The sequence below is a fragment of the Salvelinus namaycush genome, chromosome 1 (genome assembly GCF_016432855.1).
Source record: "Salvelinus namaycush isolate Seneca chromosome 1, SaNama_1.0, whole genome shotgun sequence".
Classification (NCBI taxonomy): domain Eukaryota; kingdom Metazoa; phylum Chordata; class Actinopteri; order Salmoniformes; family Salmonidae; genus Salvelinus; species Salvelinus namaycush.
This window is the reverse complement of record NC_052307.1, coordinates 65,339,369-65,354,999: the sequence shown is the minus strand read 5'-3', so window position 1 is coordinate 65,354,999 and position 15,631 is coordinate 65,339,369. Positions and strand designations below refer to the sequence as shown.

The window sequence follows — 15,631 nt, the reverse complement described above, 5'->3', positions numbered from 1 at the left end:
GTTTCCTCCACCAAACAGTCATCACACAGACCTGTTTCATGTCGCCCTTTCACAATGTGGCATTCAAACCTGTATGCCCAAACCGTAGTCTACTCCACACAACTTCCTCTCACCTACATCCCATACTCCCTACTTCTTCCTTTACTGATCGTTGCACGTGATAAAATTGGCTCCCCTTACTACTAGCATCCCACTTCCTTTGCCAAAAATCGAGCCCTTTTGCTCGGATCAAGGACTTGAATTCCCTGCGGCCCAGCGGGACCTGAATATATACCCCCTCTCGCCTCACAGCACTCTTAGCCAACACATGATCCTTCTCATTACCCTCCACATGCACATGGGTGAGAACCCAGCAAAAGCTTACCACCACTCCCATCCTCTCCAATCCCATTAACAGCAACATCATCTCCACAAGCAAGTCTCCCCTATCTGACCTCTTCACACTACTCAACACTGCAACCAAATCAGAGCAGATCACCACTCTGAATGTTTCACCTCCTCCACCCATTTCAAACCTATAATCAAGGCCATCAACTCGGCCGCATACACTGACACATAATCAGTTAACTGCTTTAAAACGAACATTGTTCTTCTTCTACTTTAAATGTGTATTGGCGGATTGCAACCGTGATGCGCATACACCGCCACCTACTGTACTGGAGTGTGAAGCCATTCAAGGCCTCCCTATTCATCTATTCCTCTTATCTAGCTCTGTGTTTCCACCTACTGTTCTGGAGTGTGAGTTCATTACACCTCGTAGAAAAATTGCAATACCAACTTACCTTACTTACCCAGTTATCACTCCTTTCAACAGCGCCCTGCTCCGGGGAGTAAAGAAAGTCCCAGTACTTGTACCTAGGCGCTTGGGAAGAAGCGCCCATTCCCTCTGGGTGGTAGAAACAAAAAAATCATCATGAGTCCACTTCAAGTTACTTTCACCCAACAACAGTCCCCAACCTTTTCTCCGCCCAACCTGACACCACATATGGATCTTCCAGAAGGCAAGGATCCATTCTCTTTAAAAATCTCAGTCTCACTGGGCCAGAATCTTTTCTGTTCAAAATAAAACAGATCTGATCCCTACACAGGCTCAAGGGGAGCCTAGGAGGGCGAGCCGTCTTCCGGCGCCAGTGCCTCTTCAAGTCTTCTGATGTAAACACCTGAAGTCTCAAAAACATTTCTGCTGCAGCCATAAGTTTCTTTGACTTCTTTGACACTTGAGCCATAAAGTTTATAACTGTGGCGATGAACGCCACAAAATCCACCTTTATAACACACAGGGTATCTTTTGAATGGCAGCAAACATTTACGACAAGCTGTGGTGCATCCACTACCATATATTCACAAGCATCACTTGTTTTCTCAACTCTTTTAATTGCCTCCACATAGGAGATTCGATTGACCGCTCTAACTTTTGCCACCTCAATCTCTTTCACCCTTACAGGACACTCCAGGAACTCGGGATCATGATCCCCACCACAATTGCAACACCACTGTCCTTCTACACACCGTTCTTCAATATACTCCATCCATCTGCACAAACTTGAAACATGGCCAAATTCTTTGCAATTTTTACACTGCAATGGTTTGGGGAAGAAAGCTCTTACAGCGAATCTTACATAACCAAGTTTCACATTCGTAGGTAGGTGCTCTTTATAAATAAATAAAACAGGACGACAGACTTTCTTATTTTTTTCCATTCACGAACGGGTAAGGCGCCGGACACCAATTACACCAGGAATTCTCTTCATGTATTCAATTTTAACATCCATCGTCACCTCTGAGATGACTCCCTTAACGGGCTCTCTGCTCTGAAGTTCACAGCACGATACTTCTGTTGTATGGATTATTTTGAGAATTACTGCAATCTTACTCTGTTCTACAGAAATCCAATTAATCCGAATATTAGCACTTAAGGTTGTATGCAACCTTAACATACACAAATATCTATCCTCCACTCCAACTTCAGATCATTTCCTTTTTGTTACATTCTTTGACACTACTGTTGTCCATTCATCTTCACCAATTTTGCTCAACGCACTGCTTGATTCAAACCTGGCATCCACTTCCACCGTCTTCCTCCTAATCGACCACTTCCCATTTTAGGGCTCTTCTTCCCCCGTCATAGTCGTTCTCCCATTATTAGGCTATATCTAAGCTTACATCTTATCACTTTTTGCTTTTCCACCAGATTTATCTGTATTTTGTGCATTTTATAACCAATAAATCCAGTCTGTGAACCTCATCCAGACAAACACCCACACAAAACCTATAGTTTTAATCCATGTTTGCAACATAACATTTTGAAAAGATTGGATGACGACGACCTTAGGCTGCCTGGTTGGCAATGGGCGGTGCTTGACTTGGTCTGAAATAGGTGTCGGTACTATTTTTGGGTCCCGGTACTGTTTTATTTAGGTGCTGGAACTTTAAGCCAATATTTAAGGTGTCGGAACTCAAGCTGTAGAACATTTGAGGTGCCAGTACAGTTCCTGTGAGCTTGGGCCCGAGTTAAGCACTGGCAATGGGGCCAATAGGGAAATCCCACACTAAATAGAACTTATCCAGAACCAATTAAGTGAAGTCTGACCTAAGTCCTTCTCTGACTGTACCGAACCATTGGGAAACCAGCATCCACAACTTCACCCCCATCCCCCAACGTCTCAGCCTGAAGAGTGGAGCTGCGGGTGATGTAATGGCCTTAATTTGACATGATAATGGTTCGTTTATTAGTCTGAGAGAACAACATGAGAACTGTGTGCATTCTACCCATACTGCCCTGAGGCGTGTACATCTGTGCTCTGTCTCTCACTATGTTCCCATATTACTACTGCTGTAACTGTGATAAGAGTTAGACATCTTAGAAATTACTACCTTTAGAGACACTTATGCCAGTAATGCCACAATGGGGTCGAAAGAGTTGGAATTATTGTACATTTAAAAATGTTTATTCACTTACCAAAATTATATTGTTTATTTGTGACATGCTTTAGCTTGAGGTAGTTTCAGCCTTTTCTTCACACTTGAAGATGCCATTCTCCTATTCAGACCATTTTAGAAAAGTAAACACAAAATTATTTGTGCGAAATTCCTTTATTGCCAAAGTAGACCTGCTAACAAGTTATTTGCCTGCCACTTTCTATTTTTCTTGCTTTATTGTGTTTCCCTCTCTAGAGAGATGTTTCACTCTTTCTCTATAACAATGTGTTTGTAGTTGTCTATGTCAGTGATATCGATGTCTCTTCTTGATGTCTTTATCATTGTTTGTGTATGTGTGTGTGTGTGTTAGAAGGAGCAGTGTGTTGGTACTGTAACACACGACAACAGAGACACTGCTGCTGAATGCTGGGAATAGGGCGGAACTTTTGATGCCGTCATACACTACATGACCAAAAGTATGTGGACACCTGCTCGTCGAACATCTCATTCCAAAATCATGGGCATTAATATGGAGTTGGTGCCCCTTTGCTGCTATAACAGCCTCAATTATTTTGGGAAGACTTTCCACTAGATGATGGAACATTGCTACGGGAAATTGCTTCCATTCAACCACAAAAGCATTAGTGAGGTCGGGCACTGATTTTGGGTAATTAGGCCTGGCTCGCAGTCAGCGTTCCAATTAATCCCAAGGGTGTTCGATGGGGTTGAGGTCAGGGCTCTGTGCAGGCCAGTGAAGTTCTTCCACACCAATCTCGACTTACCATTTCTGTTTGGACCACGCTTTGTGCATGGGGGCATTGTCATGCTGAAACAGGAAAGGGCCTTCCCCAAACTGTTGCCACAAAGTTGGAAGCACAGAATTGTCTAGAATGTCATTGTATACTGTAGCATTAAGATGTCCCTTCACTGGAACCAAGGGGCCCAAACCATGACAAACAGCCCCAGACCATTATTCCTCCTCCACCTAACTGTACAGTTGGCACTATGCATTGGGGCAGGTAGCTTTGGTGAAATATAATTCATCACTCCAGAGAACAGGTCTCCAGAGTCCAATGGCGGCGAACTTTATACCACTCCATCCAACACTTGGCATTGTACATGGTGATCTTAGGCTGTGTGCGGCTGTTCGGCCATGGAAACCCATTTCATTAAGCTCCTGACGAACAGTTATTGTGCCGACTTTGCTTCCAGAGGCAGTTTGGAACTCGGTAGTGAGTGTTGCAACCGAGGACAGACGATTTTTACTGTCCCATTCTTTGAGCTTGTGTGACCTACCACTTCACGGCTGAGCCGTTGTTGCTCCTAAACATTTCCACTTCACAATAACAGCACTTACAGTTGACCGGGGCAGCTCTAGCAGGGCAGAAATTTGACTAACTGACTTGTTGGAAAGAAGGCATCCTATGACGGTGTCATGTTGAAAGTCACTGAGCTTTTCAGTTTTATACCTGTCAGCAAAGAGTGTGGCTGAAATAACCAAATCCACAAATTTGAAATTATACTTTTGTATATATGGTGTATTTTAATGTAGTGGCAGCAAGAGACAAACACACGTTCCTTCTGCTCGGCAGTTTTCTTTCCCCCGATGATTGTGAACATCCGATTACATCTGATTAGGAAGCACCGAGCTTTAAGTGTCCTCTAACTGTCAACTCAATTACTGAATAACAGCCTGAGAAAGGCAGAAACAGAGGGAGAGAATGGTGGAGAGGGGAGTGCCAGATGAAAACACTGCAATATTCTTGAGTAGTTCAAGTACACACTGGTTGTGTGTGATGTCTGCAATGTGCTGTAATGTAGTTGGGGCCCAGCTGGGCTCATTGGTGTGTGTCACACATCCCCATTAGGTGAGAATTTTGGCTCGGATGCAGAAAGTACTGGAGGCTGTGTGTGTGTGTTTGTGCATATGAGCGCTTGTATGTATTCATGTGCTGTGAATACATGTACACTGAGTATACAAAACATTAGGAACACCGGCTCTCTACATGAAATAGACTGACCAGGTGAATCCAGGTGAAAGTTATGATCCCTTATTGATGTCACTTGTTAAATCCACTTCAATCAGTGTAGATGAAGGGGAGGAGACAGGTTAAAGAAGGATTTCTTAGTGTTGAGACAATTGAGACATGGATTGCGTATGTGTGCCATTCAGAGGGTGAACAATTTAAGTGTCTTTGAACAGGGTATGGTAGTAGATGCCAGGCTTTTGTGTCAAGAACTGCAACACTGCTGGATCTTTCACGCTCAACAGTTTCCTGTGTGTATCAACAATGGTCCACCACCCAAAGGACATTCCGACACACTTTCGACACCTTGTAGAGTCCACCCCTCGACGAATTGAGGCTGTTCTGATGGGGGGTGGATCTCAATATTAGGAAGGTGTTCCTAATGTTTGGTATACTCACTGTATTTCATGTACATACTGTAGATTATGTATTTTGTGTTTACCTCCTGTTATCCCAGCTTCCAGTTATTCCATAACTCTTAGAGAAACACTGATGAGCTTCCCGCAGGGACAGCAATCCCTCTCATTACCAATGATGGACGGAGCAGCAGTGAGACGATAATTGCAATATCTGCCACAGATTACAGCGTTAGCATTTTTTCTCTAAATTAACCTATTAACATACAGCCTTCAAAAAGAAAAACACCTAGAAATAGAAGCAGAGAGTTGCTCCTTGATGGTGCCTTCTATTGCATAATCAATCTCTTCATCTGCGGTACAGTCATGTTTTGAAAATGTACTTTATTCGAGCTCTGATGTGTGTTTTAGATACCTCAGACAGTATAGAGCAATGCAGTGTAGGTTATGATAGCCTGCTTGTGCTTGGATCACAGGGCAATCTGTCAGCGACTAGTTACAGAATTATTGTGTATTTGAAACACCCGTACAATCTTCAAATCACACAAACTTCAATACACACACACACACCCACACTCACATGCAGACTCACGTAGACACATACGTCTCAAGTATTCTCACACAGTCTGACAGCAAGATAACAAAGCAAATGATGTGTGACTAAGAGGATTAAAAGTGTTTCTGATTGATCATCTGAGCAGTGTTTCCCTCTCAGTCACTCCCTGCCAGTAAAGATCTGGGGGGAAAAACGTACCAACTTCAATCTCCTCTCCTTCCGTTTGAGCCACAGTAATCATTAACATATTCTACCGTCAGCTTGCGAGCTATCAGAGCTGTGCGTGTGTGTGTACGTGATCTTGTGCTGCCACTGTCACATTGATTAAATGCTTGACGATCTGTTCCATTGTCTTCCTGTTTAATTTACATAATAGTGTCCAGTAATTACTCAATTGTCTTCAAATAGTGCCACTTTATAGAATTTAAGGAATTTAATTTGCCTAGGGCAAATTAGGAGGCAGATGTAATGATGTTCCACTGTTGTGAATGTGTATACGGTTTAAAGGCTGTGTGCGTGTGTGTTGTCAGCAGCCTGGTCTGTGGTTTTGGCCTTTGTATCTCTATGCATAGATACAGTACATCCCTCATTTCCCCACTCTGTCACATAACTCATTCACACACCGACTCACACCTACTCACACACATGCTTCACACTCTGCTATAACTCCTGAGTCTGATGTTGGTTAACACTAAAACAGTCTTATTCAGCATCTCCGCTGTCAGGATCTACACTGCACCATCACTGATATACCAGTACTCACAGCTGGGATAGAGGGAGGTCAGTGGGGAGGGAGAGCGGGAGAGAAGAAGAGATGCGGAGCAACAAAAAAAGAAATACAGTACAAAGGGACAGAAAACGTAAGTGTTTCCATATGTTCTGTCATTCAGAGGAGCAGTCTTAATTTACAGTGTCTCATTGTAGAAGAACTCATTCAGTCTTACTGCCTTCGTCCCTATGAAACACTGCCCCCTGCCACAGCTCTGCAACATGACACACTGCACGCTGACTGGACTGTAGCTGCATATCTGGTGTGATTAGTTGTGATGGCCACAAAGGAAGAATCATTTATGAATGCACATACATGCCCATGCATACATAAATACATAGATCAACTTTCCCATCCGAACATACTATAGATACATTCATTTTGTGCTTTTGGATGAGTGAAGTACATCTCAAACTATTTCAGAAAACAACAAATCTGATTAACAAGGTCATATATGCTCCATACTGAATACGTTTGAGATACAAGCAAATAAAATATAATTTGGTTATGTGCCTCGTCTGCAGTGTTGATATAGCAGCACTACATCAATATCATATTCTAGACTTCTGACTCCCATAAACCTCAACTTTAAAAACATGATGAACCTCAAACAGAACCCGGGTACAATCATAATGATATTGTTTTATTGATAATGACAGATGACAGTGCTGGTGATTTTGGTGGTTCTGATGGTGATGGTTATCAGAATTTGTGGACGATCTCCATATGGTAGTGCTCTGTCCAAAAATGAAGACTCCAACAATTACAGTAATCACACCCCACACAGTGCACACCACCCTGCAGACAGGGAGAGAGAGAGATAGAGAGACAGAGGGACAAAGGAGAAAGAAATGGGTGCAATCAGGGACATTCATGAATGTTTACAATAGTAACGCAATATTATGCAATTTATTGGACCAAACCTTCAGTTAACTTATGTTTTATGGGCAGTTTGTGATTAAATTCAACACCAACAGGTGATCTCATAACTTCAAACTACTCAACTCACCTGACTCTGGGCGACACAGGCTCTGACTGCATAGTGAATACCAGGCAAAGCACTGCAACACATATCTCAATGTTAGTTGACACAAGTTTTACACAAACACAGGATCAGCTCAACACAGGAATGCTTGTGAGTCACAAACAACCTCAGACACATGCCTACACACACACACACACACACACACACACACACACACACACACACACACACACACACACACACACACACACACACACACACACACACACACACACACACACACACACACACACACACACACACACACACACACACTTTGTTTCATACCAGGAAAGATAAAGATGAAGAAGGCACTGATTCCTCCGATAACACTGATGACCTCACTCATGTCAGGGACGAACATGGCGATGAGGAGGGTGACTGTGATCCAGATGACAGTCAGAATCACTCTGCAGCGGTTCTCAAACGAGTGTGTGAACCCACCGTGCTGACGGCGACGAATTTGCAACATCAGGTCCAGAATAACAGACCTGTGCAATGAACATAAATTTACACACACAGACTCAGTTACATGGTAACACACAGAAACAACCTCTTGTGCTGTTCAAGTGGGGCCCTACCTTCCCAACAGAATTATAATTGGATAGATGGTGATGATTGATATTCCAAATAGCAGTCTGGCAATGATCATGACCACATCATTTCCAGGATATGACATTAGAATATCAGCCGCCACTGTATGGCCAACAGAGAAAGGGATATGACTGACAGCCTGTCTTGCCTGACAGCTCCCACAATAGCTCCTACAACAGCTGGACATCAGGTCCTGTTTGAATACTTCCTTGTATCCTTAAATCCATCCTTGTTTCCTTGAGGTATTCACTGCTCAACGCTAAAACCATCCAACTTCACCAATCAACCACTTTGATCAGTGATTACTTCAAGGAAGGAGGGGTCCTTCCATGATTGACAGGCCAGCTCATCTGTAAGCATGTAGATGAGCAGGCAGAAGAACATAGAGATCACAGACATGATCACCCAATGGGAGAGCTTCTTGTTCTCCATGCTGCTGTAGATGGCTATACAGGCCTCATGACACTGCAACACACATTCATATACATTCTAATAATACACAAACAGAGTATAGGTGTTGTGGCAGTGTAACACACACAAGCAAAATGCATAACCCTATAGTACAGATACTGTCTCCAGACTTCAAACAGTTAAAAGCTTGTTCTGTACCTGGAAGCCTAAACAGATGGTGGGGATGACGCTGAACATTGATGCCAATGAATCTATTCTAGAAAACATAGAAGACAGAGAATAACAGATTAGCACACACAACATATGCACAAGTATACTCATAAATTTACTTGCCAAAGAAACACGTGCACACAAACACACATGCGTATACATACACACACTCACCCAAACAAACTCACACACTCACTGACCCTTCACTGTGCTCTGGGGTAACGACGGCTGAATGTTCGTCCATCATGTAGTATTTGACGATGACAGCCACACAGAGATACAGTTGAAGTCGGAAGTTTACATACACTTAGGTTGGAGTCATTAAAACTCGTTTTTCAACCACTCCACAAATTTCTTGTTAACAAACTATGGTTTTGGCAAGTCAGTTAGGACATCTACTTTGTGCATGACACAAGTCATTTTTCCAACAATTGTTTACAGACAGATTATTTCACTTATAATTCACTGTATCACAAATCCAGTGGGTCAGAAGTTTACATACACAAAGTTGACTGTGCCTTTAAACAGCTTGGAAAATTCCAGAAAATGGTGTCATGGCATTAGAAGCTTCTGATAGGCTAATTGACATCATTTGAGTCAATTGGAGGTGTACCTGTGGATGTATTTCAAGGCCTACCTTCAAACTCAGTGCCTATTGGCTTGACATCATGGGAAAATCAAAAGAAATCAGTCAAGACCCAAGAAAAACATTGTAGACCTCCACAAGTCTGGTTCATCCTTGGGAGCAATTTCCAAAGGCCTGAAGGTACCACGTTCATCTGTACAAACAGTAGTACGCAAGTATTAACACCATGGGACCATGCAGCCGTCATACCGCTCAGGAAGGAGACGCGTTCTGTCTCCTAGAGATGAACGTACTTTGGTGCGAAAAGTGCAAATCAATCCCAGAACAGCAGCAATGGACCATGTGAAGATGCTGGAGGAAACAGGTACAAAAGTATCTATATCCACAGTAAAACAAGTCCCATATCGACATAACCTGAAAGGCCGCTCAGCAAGGAAGAAGCCAGAGAAATGTCCTCTGGTCTGATGAAACAAAAATGGAACTGTTTGGCCATAATGACCATCGTTATGTTTGGAGGAAAAAGGGGGAGGCTTGCAAGCAGAAGAACACCATCCCAACTGTGAAGCACGGGGGTGGCAGCATCATGTTGTGAGGGTGCTTTTCTGCAGCAGGGACTGGTGCACTTCACAAAATAGATGGCATCATGAGGCAGGAAAATTACGTGGATATATTGAAGCAACATCTCAAGACATCAGTCAGGAAGTTAAAGCTTGGTTGCAAATGGGTCTTACAAATGGACAATGACCCCAAGCATACTTCCAAAGTTGTGGCAAAATGGCTTAAGGACAACAAAGTCAAGGTATTGGAGTGGCCATCACAAAGCACAGACCTCAATCCTATAGAAAATTGGTGGGCAGAACTGAAAAAGCGTGTGTGAGTGTAACAGTATAACTTTAGTACGTCCCCTCGCCCCGACACGGGCGCGAACCAGGGACCCTCTGCACACATCAACAACGGTCGCCCACGAAGCATCGTTACCCATCGCTCCACAAAGGCCACGGCCCTTGCAGAGCAAGGTGCAACCCTACTTCTAGGTTTCCGAGCAAGTGACGTAACTGATTGAAATGCTACTAGCGCGTACCCGCTAACTAGCTAGCCATTTCACATCCGTTACATGAGCAAGGAGGCCTACAAACCTGACTCAGTTACACCAGCTCTGTCAGGAAGAATGCGCCAAAATTCACCCAACTTATTGTGGGAAGCTTGTGGAAGGCTACCTGAAACGTTTGACCCAAGTTAAACAATTTAAAGGCAATGCTACCAAATACTAATTGAGTGTATGTAAACTTCTGACCCACTGGGAATGTGATGAAAGAAATAAAAGCTGAAATGAATCATTCTCTCTACTATTATTCTGACATTTCACATTCTTAAAATAAAGTGGTGATCCTAACTGACCTAAGAAAGGGAATTTTTACTCTGATTAAATGTCAGGAATTGTGAAAACTGAGTTTAAATGTATTTGGCTAAGGTGTATGTAAACTTCCGACTTCAACTGTATGTAGCAGCCAGAGTGCCCAGCACACTGAGTGATACAGAGAGAGACAGAGTCAAAGAAAGAGAAGGGAAATAGGGAGTCTGAATAACCATGTAGTGACCCAATTTCAAACACACACAGACATGCACAACACATATTACACAGGCAAGCACCCCCGCTCCAAATGACACACCTGGTGTATTTCTGGATGCCAATCTCTTTGGGGATGGAGAGAGAGGATGAAGATGAGGCACATGATGAAGAGGTGGAAGCGTTGGTCCGTGTACCAGTGGTATGGCATCTCGCCCTAAAAGTACACTGTCACCATCTCGTACAGAGACACACACACTTGAACAAATACAGAAAACACTCATAGATACACGTTAAAACATATTTAGGACGTTGGTGATTCTATCGGTATATCAGATAACAGCATCCATTTATAACTGTGGCTACAGGGCCATTGTGGGAATAGCGTGATGCTGTGCCAACACAGGCCGGGACGTTATCACTCACGTTTGTCTAGCTGGTCCTGCACCACCACCAGGAAGGCCACAGAGATCATGAAGAGGTTGAAGCAGAAGCAGACCTCACACAACTGGCCGATGGCCCCCCCACACACCTCTCACACTACGTCCTGATAGGTATTCTTTCTGCTGATGGACGAAGCATAGCCCAGGATGATCAATCCGCTGATCAGGAACACCAGTGATACCTGGGGGTGGGATCGGGTTGAAGGAGAGTGTTTTGCAGTACAGATATCATTATGTCTGAGCACATAAATGGTTCCAGTGTTATTCTCCCTTCCTCCCTGAATTGAATCCCTAAAATTGTTTGGATAAGTGATAGAACTTTGACAGGGAGCTCACACTTGGCAATTTAAATGCAAACCATGTTCCCCATCAATGATACAGTGAGATGGAAACCACTAGACTAATAGTGTGTCATAGCCCTGATGGAGTAAATCATCCATCCATCAGACACATACAGAAAGAAGCACACATACACAAGCACATATGCACACAAACGCACACACACAGGCAGGCCTTCATGGTGGGTACTGCTGCTATTACAGTATACATGCATGAGTGCCTGCCCGACTCCTGACCCATGAGCCCTTCATTAGAGTTAGCCTGTGAAAAGATGCATCTCATTCACACCAAGGAGAGGAAATTCAACAAAGCAGGCCTAGGCCATGGGTGTATGCAGCCTCACACAGGCAAACACACACACACAGGGGTAGACTGGGACCAGAAATCAGTCCTGGCATTTTATTTTTATTTTTTTACCTGTATTTAACTAGGCAAGTCAGTTAAGAACAAATTCTTATTTTCAATGACGGCCTAGGAACAGTGGGTTAACTGCCTTGTTCAGAGGCAGAACGACAGATTTTTACCTTGTCAGCTCGGGGATTCAATCTTGCAGCCTTTCGGTTACTAGTCCAACGCTCTAACCACCGGACCATTATTTTCTTTGAGGCCTCCACACCAGCCTATTTTTTTCCTCGAGGCACCCATTATTAGCCAGTTAATGATAATTTTGTAAAACAGGCCCACTGGGCTAAAAATAGACAAGACCATCTGGCATTTGCCCAATATGCCAGATGGCCAGTCCGCCAATGTGACACACACAAACGAATATGAGAACATGTAAGTATTAACAGGATGAAGTAAACTAATTTTGACTTTAATGAAGGGTGCAACAAGGTGCAAGGGTGCTATGACTTCCACAGATTTCCCATAGTGCATGTTTGATTGAATTGACACCAAGTTACAGCACATTTCTTGATTGTGTGGACCAAAAAAAATGGTTTTCTGTTTTATTACTTTACTCTTTTTTTTAGAACAATCCCACTATTTTGGTTATTGATTTTTGATTGCGCTCACCATTTCAACGCTGATGGCTTTTTTGACTCCTACCGCCTTCTCGAAAGCCCACGGGAAGTTAAGCAGTCCCGCGCCGAGGGCAGATTTGAGTATGATGAAGATGGCACCGAACGAACCAAGCCGTGGGGGATCCGCGTGCGACAAAGATCTTGCCAACAGGCTAATACTCTCGCGGGCAAGTTATTCCATGTTTGGCCACACAGGTCATGGTCCTTGTCCGTCTTTGCAGTACAGTTTCCTGGAGTCGGGATGGCAGATGTTACCGTTGCGCTCCAAAGCGCTTCTGCCTTCAAGCCCGCCTTGTGCCTCAAATAGCAATAGAGTGTGAGGATATTCATTTAAATGAAATGTCGCTGAAGTTTCCAGTCCCATCGAGTCCTCAGCGTTATGGCTTCAGAGAGAAAAAGTAGGCGTTCATACATTTGTGCTATATATACTGTATATATAGGCCTACCCTAGGTGGTCGCCATGATTACAACAGAGAATCCGAGGTGGACTCATAAAATAGCCAACACATTTCACTCTGAGGTGACAAATATGACACCAGGCTGCGACGGTTACTGTGTGTGTGTGTGTGTGTGTGTGTGTGTGACTGGGACACCTGTAATCCCACTGGGTACATACTTAAATTCAACAAATATTCCACGTTTGTTAAACGTAATTTAATTTAAATGACGTGGAACCAACGTTGATTCAACTAGTGTTTGTCCAATGGGATAATATGTCCTGTTTCACCCCATACAGAACCAATCAGTCAATATAATCGAGAACAATCATCAGAAATCACGCGTTATGAATCAGACAGTGGGGCGCCATTGACCCACTAGTTGGTCAGAAGGTTCAAATCAACGTTTCATATCGTAATTTCCGAGTAGGCGGTGTTAGTAAAACGTTTACTGTTGACAGGAGAACAAGAGGAGACAATAGGACGAGGTGGATAATTTTATAATAAGGCCGTTTAATTACATGTAAAGATATCTTAGTAAAATCTTGCAGCAAGGCTCTTTCTGTCTGATTCTTATTGAATCGTCCGGAAAAGAGATAGTTTCAAGAACGGTACAGTATTATATAGACAACAAGCAAAGTAGGTAGATCTGCGAGTCTGGCCTTCCGATTGGTCAATCTGGGTCTTGGGTAGTCCTGAACAGGCCTGGTGTCCACGTTCCATTGGTTCCTGAGATAGTTCTTTGTCCTGAGCTCCAAGCATGAGTTGTGTGTGTCTGTGTGATTGTCATGGGGGAGGGGAGTTGTGGGTATCGTGTATATGTCTAATGAGTCCAGCATATGTCCAAGAGAAAGAGGGGGTGTGTATGTTGTGTCAACTATAGCTAATGTTGAGAAGTTGTTAAAACAAGTTACCAATATCTAATACAATTTCTTACAGCGGTAATGATCATTTTTATTGTGCTGTAACTGAAACTAGAAGATCTTCTGATGTCCCTTTGTCAAAAGTACGTAATTGATTTTTTAAAGTGTTTTTACCCCGGGATAGCCAGCTAATATGACCCATAGTAGGGAAGAACATTTATTGAGTGCAATTCGATCTACAGTAGGCCTACATCTACACCACGATATGAAACATTGATTTGAACCTTCTGACCAACTAGTTGGTCAGGCGGTGCCCCACTCTGATTCATATCGCTTGATTTCTAATGATAGTTGTCGATTATATCGACTGATTGCAATTGTATCGGGTGCATGTTTTGTGGTTATCAGCTCATTGTCCAGTTATATGAAGAACGGTGACAGGCAGTGGCAAGTATAGGAACAGAAGAGCGCGGTACATAAAGGTGCATGTGCGTAAAAGTGATACTAGTGAAATTCGTCTAGAATTCTGATTGACTCTGACTACACAGAGGCCCACTGAGGGTAGAATATGCTCAAAGGAATTCAGCGTAAGAATGACTGGTGCCAACAGCAAACAGTATCACAGGAGCACATAGGATAACGGGCCGTGTGACGCATGCTGACAGCACACCTGACAACTGCATGGTTTAATGTGGCTTATTTGAATGATCTAGTATCCTGTTGCCATCCTTACAAAATGAAATTAATTGTATGATCAGCAGGTAAAAGTTTGTGATTTACAAGTACAAGTTGTACGTTTTGACAGATGGAAAACCCTCCTTGTTTGTAATGTAAACTTTAGGATCAAGAGCAAGTCCGAGTGTCAACTCTCAGGTGCAGCTCACAAATAGCATGCAGCAGAGGGCTGTCGGACAATAGAGAATACATTCTCTCAGGTTCTCCTCTTTCATTGTGTGTGGCATGCAATGTACCTGAGAGGAGAAGATGCAGGTGCTGTCTGGAGCTTCAACATCTACATCGTCCAAGTCAGGAAGATCATGTGGAGAGTCAAGTGACCTTTAGTCAAGGGACAAGGCTTTAGTGCTCTAAATTAAGGTTAGAATCAAGATCAAAATTATATGAGTCTGGGGCAGTCTGTGCTTTTGGATAAGACGCTGATGGAGAGAGACATTCTTTTTGCTGATAATGTAAATGAGATTACATGTAATCAGTTACTCTACAGCCCTGATCTATGATCACCTCAGCTGTCAGATTTTGGCTGGCCACATACTGACCACTCTCTCTAACTTCTCCCTTTTTTGTAGTTGATTTCTTTCGCAATGCTACCATACCTGTAGACTTCAAGTCATTGTGCTCACACTGACTTGCGAAACTACATGCTCTTCATACTGCATGCAGAGACACAAAAATTGTATCTATGAGTTCATCTGACTCTGGTTAAGTAGGAGAAGGACTTAAATGTCGTTATTTCGCAGTATCATTACTTTATTCTGCTGCTGTGCTTGTTC

The 15,631-nt window shown here is 43.2% G+C and overlaps 1 pseudogene; it reads right to left on the bottom strand.

The window, feature by feature from the left end:
- Positions 1 to 6,586: 6,586 nt before the first annotated feature.
- Positions 6,587 to 13,004, bottom strand: LOC120052600 (annotated as a pseudogene).
- Positions 13,005 to 15,631: the final 2,627 nt, after the last annotated feature.